We start from the raw sequence: 10094 nt of genomic DNA, 5'->3' as shown, positions 1-10094 counted from the left end.
ACTGGAGACTCTGAGGTCAGTGTTCCTGTTGTTGGTCAACAAGTGATAACTGTTCACCAGATCCACAGTCTTCACTGTCCACACCATGTCTTTGGACAGTGAAGCTTTCAGTTTTCAAGTTGATTCTATACTCCAGCAATTTAGATCTGAGATAAAACATTTTATATTAGGTGACAGTACAGAATGTCACCTTTTATTTGAGGTTAATGGTGAGAGGTTAGTATGTTTTGTTGTAGCCTCTGTAACTCTCTCACTCATTAGTATTAATGATCCATTCATGATTTTTCTTAATCTTAGCAGTCACAAGCTTGATGAAGTCTTTGTCGGCAAGGAATTTGGGACCAAATACTGAACTTTTGACTACTTTAATACACTATAAGTGAATTGGTCAGAATACTGGAGGGACTTGATAGATAGAGTGCTTTTATTTTTCTAAATGGTGAAACAGATATGTATAAAATACCCCAAAATAAAAGGTGACTTTATATACTGTCACCTCATATAAAACATCCACATTGCTGGAGTATAGAGCCACATTTTAAATGTTAGCTTCACTGTCAAAATAGATATGGTGTGGACTGTATACTCAATACAATCTAAATCTTATACCTCACTGTCTGTCTTTTGACTGATACTGCTTTTTAAACTGGTCTGGTCAGTCAACTCAAATATTTGTACTTCATATTTTTCTCTCTACAAGCAGTACTTTGATAATTTGGCATTTCTAATAATGATACATTAATTTATGAATAGATATGGAAGGCTTCAGGACACTGATATATCTGAGTATGTTTAAAAAATATACTGCCACTATTTTCACCACCAAAGAATAGCAGTGTGATTTTAATATGATTTGACCCTTTGCAGGCTGTCAGGCTGTCTAGTCACAGAGGAAGGCTGTGCTTCTCTGGCCTCAGCTCTGAGGTCAAACCCCTCACACCTGAGAGAGCTGGACCTGAGCTACAATCACCCAGGAGACTCAGGAGTCAGACTGCTCTCTGCTGGACTGGAGGATCCACACTGCAGACTGGAGAAACTCAAGTATGTAGAGGGTTTATGCAGGGGCGAAAATCTGATATCAACTTTGGAGGGGACAATTACATGAAATTTTCTCAAGAGCAATTCCTGAGGGGGACACCAAAAGTAGGGCTGTAACACATAGCCTACATTGTAATATGGCAAATGTATATTGAGGAACCAAAGAGATAAGGTGTTTGCCGTACTCCTAACTACCGGTACCCAAAACTACACAACTAATCACAACAGCAATACCATTGCCTTTAACAAATCTTAGTTCAGTCACCAGTTTAAGTTGAGAGTGGGGGTATCCATGGCATTTTCCAATTATGTTCCTATTTTACAAGTAAAAAAAATTGAGAACCTTTCATAATGTTGGCAAACAAAGACTCAACAAACTTACCTGAGACTCCCTGTCTCTGCCAGTCTGTCCCTGCATATCTGTCCCCAACTCTGCTGTCTGTGTGCCATCTGTTGCCTGCTCTGCCTAATGACATCATTGTGAAACATTTCCATTATAATTTCATTTCTTTCTTGTGAACATTTTATCAACTAGTCTTTGAGATATTAGGCTAGTAGGGTTCTTACTTTTGGTGTACTGAAAAATACTCTGATGTCGGTCTTTTATTTTTCTGCCATTTTTCTATCTGGCTGTCTGGCTACACACACATACAGTGTGTAGGTTATTTACAGTAGGAGATAGGCTTCTATCATCTTATCTTTTATCATTCTATTTGGGCTTCGATCTAAAAGGTAGCTAGCAAATGTGAAACGGATTAAAATGACAAGAGTTGACAGCTGTATGAGTTCACCATTTACACAACATATGCTGCAACCTTTTGTAATTTTAACCTGTTTGGGCTAGGGGGGCAGTATTGAGAATTTTGGAAAAAATATGTGCCCATTTTTAACTGCCTCCTACACCAACTCAGAAGCTAGAATATGCATATTATTGTTCAGGTTTGGATAGAAAACACCCTAACGTTTCTAAAACTGTTTGAATGGTGTCTGTGAGTATAACAGAACTCCTATGGCAGGCAAAAACCTGACAAGGTTTCATGCAGGAAGTGGCCTGTCTGACAAGGAGTCGTGCGTCTTGCATCTGTTTATTGAAGAGTAAGGATCTTAGCTGTAACGTGACAATTCCCAGGGCTCCAATAGGCTCTCAGAACCCGGGAAAAACCTGAACGATGACGAGGCAGCCTCTGGCTGAAACAGATTATCGCCTTATCCAAGTGGCCGATCAGAGGACCATTGAATGAGGCACGTGCACGATTCGCCCCGTGGAGAAATTTCATTCGGCTGTTTAGCTTATTGCAGATTCCCGGTCGGAATATTATCGCTTTTCTACGAGATAAATGGCATAAAAATTGGTTTTAAACAGCGGTTGACATGCTTCGAAGTACGGTAATGGAATATTTAGACATTTTTTGTCACGCCATGCGCCATGCGCACGACCGTTATTTACCATTCGTATAGTGTCTAGAACGCATCGAACAAAACAGAGGATATTTGGATATAACGATGGATTATTTGGGACCAAACCTACATTTGTTATTGAAGTAGAAGTCCTGGGAGTGCATTCTGACGAAGAACAGGAAAGGTAAGAACATTTTTCTTATAGGAAATAGGATTTTGGTGAAGGCTAATCTTGCCGGGTGTCTAAATTGCTAGCCGTGATGGCTGGGCTATGTACTTAGAATATTGCAAAATGTGCTTCATCCGAAAAGCTATTTTAAAATCGGACATATCGAGTGCATAGAGGAGTAATGTATCTATAATTCTTAAAATAATTGTTATGCTTTTTGTGAACGTTTATCATGAGTAATTTAGCAAACTGTTAGTAAATTCCCCGGAAGTTTGCGGGGGTTATGCTTTTTCTGAACGTCACATGCTAATGTAAAAAGCTGTTTTTGATATAAATATGAACTTGATTGAACAGACATGCATGTATTGTATAACATAATGTCCTAGGTGTGTCATCTGATGAAGATCATAAAAGGTTAGTGCTGCATTTAGCTGTGGTTTGGGTTTTTGTGACATTATATGCTAGCTTGAAAATGGGTGTCTGATTATTTCTGGCTGGGCACTCTCCTGACATAATCTAATGTTTTGCTTTCGTTGTAAAGCCTTTTTGAAATCGGACAGTGTGGTTAGATTAAGGAGAGTCTTGTCTTTAAATAGCTGTAAAGTAGTCATATGTTTGAGAAATTGAAGTAATAGTATTTCAAACGATTCAAAATCGCGCCACTGAATTCAGGTGGCTGTTACGTAGGTGGGACGAATTCGTCCCGCCTTGCCCATAGAGGTTAATAGTTTGTTTCATATTTGCTGGCTTCCAACAATAGCTGAATTTACAAAGCTAGCGAGCACCAATTCCGTTTCAGTGGTGTTTGCTATAATCTTCGCTACCCAGGTTAAATAAAGGTGAAATAAAGAAATAAATAAAAGTTCCCTTGCGACAATTTAGCTGTTGCAACGAGACCATTAACCTCTATGGGACCGGCGGGACGAATTCGTCCCACCTACGTAACATCCACTGCCAGCCTGTGGCGCGATTTTCAAAATCTTCAAAATCCTATTACTTCAATTTCTCAAACATATGACTATTTTACAGCCATTTAAAGATAAGACTCTCGTTAATCTAACCACACTGTCCGATTTCAAAAAGGCTTTACAACGAAAGCAAAACATTAGATTATGTCAGCAGAGTACCAAGCCAGAAATAATCAGACACCCATTTTTCAAGCCAGCATATAATGTCACCAAAACCCAGAAGACAGCTAAATGCAGCACTCACCTTTGATGATCTTCATCAGATGACAACCCTAGGACATTATGTTATACAATACATGCATGTTTTGTTCAATCAAGTTCATATTTATATCAAAACCAGCTTTTTACATTAGCATGTGACGTTCAGAACTAGCATACCCCCGCAAACTTACGGGGAATTCGCTAACATTTTACTAAATTACTCACGATAAACGTTCACAAAAAGCATAACAATTATTTTAAGAATTATAGATACAGACCTCCTCTATGCACTCGATATGTCCGATTTTAAAATAGCTTTTGGTGAAAGCACATTTTGCAATATTCTAAGTACATAGCCCAGGCATCACGGGCTCGCTATGTTAGACACCCGGCAAGTTTAGCACTCACCATAATCATATTTACTATTATAAAAAATGTCATTACCTTTTGTTGTCTTCGTCAGAATGCACACCCAGGACGTCTACTTCAATAACAAATGTTGGTTTGGTCCAAAATAATCCATCGTTATATCCGAATAGCGGCGTTTTGTTCGTATGCGTTCCAGACACTATCCGAAATAGTAAAGAAGTGTCGGCGCTTGCGCAATTCCTGACAATAAAATTCAAAGTATTCCATTGCCGTACGTCGAAGCAGTCAACCGCTGTTTAAAATCAATTTTTACGTCATTTTTCTCGTAGAAAAGCGATAAAATTCGACAGGGAATCTCCTTTCGCAAACAGAGGAAAAAATCCCAAAGGCGGGGGCGGTCGGGGTCACGCGCATAAGCTAGTGTCTCTTGATGGGCCACTTGAGAAAGGCGATAATGTGTTTCAGCCTGGGGCTGGAATGACGACATTCTCTTTTTTCCCGGGCTATGAGAGCCTATGGACGACGTGGGAAGTGTCACGTTAGAGCAGAGATCCTTAGTAAATGATAGAGATGGCAAAGAAGTTCCAGAAGGGTCAGACAGGCCACTTCCTGTAAAGGAATCTCTCAGGTTTTGACCTGCCATTTGAGTTCTGTTATACTCACAGACACCATTCAAACAGTTTTAGAAAATTTAGGGTGTTTTCTATCCATATGTAATAAGTATATGCATATTCTAGTTACTGAGTAGGAGTGGTAACCAGATTAAATCGGGTATGTTTTTTATCCAGCCGTGTCAATGCTGCCCCCTAGCCCTAACAGGTTAAATATATTTAAGACAATGGTAGTTCTGTTCAGTTTGGACTTCATTGGCGCGATTGACTGGATTAACCTCACATCAGTTACGTTCATTGAGTGCCTTTCAGACAGTAGATACCACCCCTCTGTTACCTTGCCAACTAAGGAACTGGCAGTGGATCAAACCATTGTGAGGCAAAGGGTGGGGGGTCGCAATCTTTGAAAAACGCGCTATGCAGTGTCTATAATCAGCACAATTGCTTTCATTGCGTATTATTAATATTATTTAACCTGTTAGGGCTAGGGGGCAGTATTTGCACGGCTGGATAAAAAAATGTACCCGATTTAATCTGGTTACTAATCCTACCCAGTAACTAGAATATGCATATACTTATTATATATGGATAGAAAACACCCTAAAGTTTCTAAAACTGTTTGAATGGTGTCTGTGAGTATAACAGAACTCATTTGGCAGGCAAAACCCTGAGACATTTTCTGACAGGAAGTGGATACCTGATGTGTTGTATTACCTTTAAACCTATGCCATTGAAAACACAGGGGCTGAGGAATATTTTGGCACTTCCTATTGCTTCCACTAGATGTAACCAGCCTTTACAAAGTGTTTTGAGTCTTCTGGAGGGAGATCTGACCGAACAAGAGCCATGGAACGATGATGGCCCATTAGACACCTGGCGCCGCGAGTTCATGTTGGGTACTCGTTCCAATACGTTATAACCTGTTTAGGATAGGGGGCAGTATTGACACGGCTGGATAAAACATACCCAATTTAATCTGGTTACCACTCCTACCCAGTAACTAGAATATGCATATACTTATTAGATATGGATACAAAACACCCTACATTTTCTAAAACTGTTTGAATGGTGTCTGTGAGTATAACAGAACTCAAATGGCAGGTCAAAACCTGAGAGATTCCTTTACAGGAAGTGGCCTGTCAATGTTTTCTAATTTTAATTATTTAATTTGTGGTGCTGACTTGACTGCAGGTTATTGGAGGGAAACGATTTCCTCAACATCAATGCCATAGGAAAACGCTGTTTTGGATATAAATATGAACTTGATAGAACTAAAAATGCATGCATTGTCTAACATAATGTCCTAGGAGTGTCATCTGATGGAGATTGTAAAAGGTTAGTGCATCATTTTAGCTGGTTTTATGCTTTTGGTGACCCTGTCTTTGAATTGACAAAACATTACACACAACTCTTGTAAATGTACTGTCCTAACATACTCTAAATTTATGCTTTCGCCGTAAAACCTTTTTGAAATCGTAAAACGTGGTTAGATTAAGGAGATGTTTATCTTTCAAAGGGTGTAAAATAGTTGTGTGTTTGAAAAATTTGAATTTTGACATTTATTTGGATTCAAATTTGCCGCTCTTGAAATGCACCTGCTGTTGATCTAAGCCCGCCGGACTTCACTTCATGAACGAGGGGAAAAAATATATTTACGTTCGTTCAAACATGTCAAACGTTGTATAGCATAAATCATTAGGGCCTTTTAACCAGAACATGAATAATATTCAAGGTGGACGAATGCATTCTCTTTTATCCTCTCTAGGCTAGGCGGGACGAATTCGTCCCACCTACGTAACAGCCACTGTGGCGCGATTTTCAAAACCTTAAAAATCCTATTACTTCAATTTCTCAAACATATGACTATTTTACAGCTATTTAAAGACAAGACTCTCGTTAATCTAACCACACTGTCCGATTTCAAAAGGCTTTACAACGAAAGCAAAACATTAGATTATGTCAGCAGAGTACCAAGCCAGAAATAATCAGACACCCATTTTTCAAGCCAGCATATAATGTCACCAAAACCCAGAAGACAGCTAAATGCAGCACTCACCTTTGATGATCTTCATCAGATGACAACCCTAGGACATTATGTTATACAATACATGCATGTTTTGTTCAATCAAGTTCATATTTATATCAAAAACCAGCTTTTACATTAGCATGTGACGTTCAGAACTAGCATACCCCCGCAAACTTCCGTGGAATTCGCTAACATTTTACTAAATTACTCACGATAAACGTTCACAAAAAAGCATAACAATTATTTTAAGAATTATAGATACAGACCTCCTCTATGCACTCGATATGTCCGATTTTAAAATAGCTTTTTGGTGAAAGCACATTTTGCAATATTCTAAGTACATAGCCCAGGCATCACGGGCTCGCTTATTTAGACACCCGGCAAGTTTAGCACTCACCATAATCATATTTACTATTATGAAAGTTTGATTACCTTTGTTGTCTTCGTCAGAATGCACACCCAGGACTGCTACTTCAATAACAAATGTTGGTTTGGTCCAAAATAATCCATCGTTATATCCGAATAGCGGCGTTTTGTTCGATGCGTTCCAGACACTATCCGAAATAGTAAAGAAGTGTCGCGCGCATGGCACAATTCGTGACAATAAAATTCTAAATATTCCATTACCGTACTTCGAAGCATGTCAACCGCTGTTTAAAATCAATTTTACGCCATTTCGTAGAAAAGCGATAATATTCCGACAGGGAATCTCCTTTTCGGCAAACAGAGGAAAAAAATCCCAAAGGCGGGGGCGGTCGGGTCACGCGCATAAACCCAGTGTCCCTTGATCGGCCACTTGAGAAAGGCGATAATGTGTTTCAGCCTGGGGCTGGAATGACGACATTCTGTTTTTTCCCCGGGCTCTGAGCGCCTATGGACGACGTGGGAAGTGTCACGTTAGAGCAGAGATCCTTAGTAAATGATAGAGATGGAAAAGAAGTTCAAGAAATGGTCAGACAGGCCACTTCCTGTAAAGGAATCTCTCAGGTTTTGACCTGCCATTAGAGTTCTGTTATACTCACAGACACCATTCAAACAGTTTTAGAAAATGTAGGGTGTTTTCTATCCATATGTAATAAGTATATGCATATTCTAGTTACTGGGTAGGAGTGGTAACCAGATTAAATCGGGTATGTTTTTTATCCAGCCGTGTCAATACTGCCCCCTAGCCCTAACAGGTTTTAAATGACATAGTTATGTTTCAGTGATATATTGGGGGGACAAATCATATTTTTCCCGGGATTTCCACCCTTGGGTTTATGTCAATGTTCATATCAGACATGTTTGACTTATCAGGCTAGTTAAGACAAACTTTGACAAAGTTATATGCTGGCTGTGTGTGTGTGTGAGTGAGTGTGGGAGTGTGTGTGTGTGTGTGTGTGTGTGTGTGTGTGTGTGTGTGTGTGAGTTCAGGTGTATCCCTCAATGACTGTCTGTTCTTCTGCTTACCGCTACAGTGTGGAACATGGTGGAGAGAACACAATGAAACCTGGACTTAGAAAATGTGAGTGTTGACTGCTGTGAAGAATATGACTAAGAATAAGTCTTAATTCAAGTTAAGTCAAAGTCAAAGACCACCATCATTACTTACTTGGTCATATTAAATATCAGCTGTAGTTCTACAGAAGCAGAAATCAGGGACACCAAAGTTTAGAAAGAGTTGCTTTGACATTGTGTGTGTGTGTGTGTGTGTGTGTGTGTGTGTGTGTGTGTGTTCAGGGTGTGTGTTTCATTAATGGGAATAACACGATTATTCAACAAGTCTCAAATTACCTTCATTTCTCCTTGGAAACATCTTTATTAAAAGAGAGTTAACATTCTAATGTGAATGATGATGATTTCTAATATTGTGTCCGGTTTCATCCATCAGATGTCTGTGATCTCACACTGGACCTAAACACAGTAAACAGACGCCTCTCTCTGTCTGAGGAGAACAGAAAGGTGACATGTAGGAGAGAGGAGCAGCCGTATCCTGAACACCCAGAGAGATTTGAGGGCTGGAGACAGGTGCTGTGTAGAGAGGGTCTGACTGGGCGCTGTTACTGGGAGGTAGAGAGGAGTGGGGGATGGGCTGATATTGGAGTGACATATAAATTAATCAACAGGAGAGGTGAGGGTAATGACTGTGTTATTGGATCCAATGACAAGTCCTGGAGTCTGTTCTGCTCTGATAACCATTACACTGCCAGGCACAATAATAATCCCACTACCATAGACGTCCGCCCTCCAGCTCCCACAGAGTAGGAGTGTATCTGGACTGGCCAGCCGGCACTCTGTCCTTCTATAGAGCCTCCTCTGACACACTGACCCACCTGTACACATTCTACACCACATTCACTGAGCCCCTCTATCCAGGGTTTAGGGTTGATGACACCTCTTCAGTGTCCCTGTGATGTTTCACTCTAATCATGTGTTTTATGTTTGATCACAATATGACATTTAAATACATGGAGTAACACACCAGTTATGCCAGTTTATTCCTGTAAATAATAACCATGGTAACTCTGTCTGTTTCTTTCTGTGATCCTGCGCCCTGTGAGAACACCCACACACTGGACACACACACACACACTGGACACACACACACACACACACACACACACATACACTGGACACACACACACACACACTGGACACACACACACACACACACTGGACACGTGTGGCGTAGCATCTCAGTGCAACAGGCATCACTACAGTCCCTGGTTCGAATCCAGGCTGAATCACATTCTGTATGGCCGTGATTGGGAGTCCCATAGGGCGGCACACAATTGGCCCAGCATCATCCGGGTTTGGCCGGGGTAGGCCATCATTGTAAATAATAATTTGTTCTTAACTGACTTGCCTAGTTAAATAAAGGTTAAAAAAACACACACACACACAGGACACACACACACAGGACACACACACACTGGACACACACACACTGGACACACACACACTGGACACACACACACCGGACATATTACACACACTGGTCACACACATACACACCCACACTGGATGCACACACACACTGGATACACACACACACTGGATACACACACACACTCGACACACTGGACACACACTGGATACAAACACACACACTGGATAATCCATCCACCTGACAGGTGTGATATTTCAACAAGCTGATTAACCAGCATGATCATTACACAGGTGCACCTTCTGCTAGGGACAATAAAAAATTCACTCTAAAATGTGCAGTGTTGTCACACAACACATTGCCACAGATGTCAACGTTGTGAACAGACTGCCCCATGGTGGTAGTGAGGTTATGGTATGGGCAGGAATAAGCTACGGACAATGAACAC

At 40.5% G+C, this 10094-nt stretch overlaps 1 long non-coding RNA gene across 1 annotated transcript; it reads left to right on the top strand.

Moving 5' to 3' along the window:
* The first annotated feature begins 998 nt into the window (after positions 1 to 998).
* Positions 999 to 9287, top strand: LOC123743538 (uncharacterized). Its single transcript, XR_006770396.1, has 3 exons — positions 999 to 1041; positions 8238 to 8284; positions 8651 to 9287. It is a non-coding gene; the product is annotated as an uncharacterized lncRNA (long non-coding RNA).
* Positions 9288 to 10094: the final 807 nt, after the last annotated feature.

This window comes from Salmo salar, chromosome ssa06 (genome assembly GCF_905237065.1).
Source record: "Salmo salar chromosome ssa06, Ssal_v3.1, whole genome shotgun sequence".
Taxonomy (NCBI): Eukaryota; Metazoa; Chordata; class Actinopteri; order Salmoniformes; family Salmonidae; genus Salmo; species Salmo salar.
The sequence above is the reverse complement of the archived record's forward strand: the minus strand, read 5'-3'. Positions and strand labels throughout refer to the sequence as shown.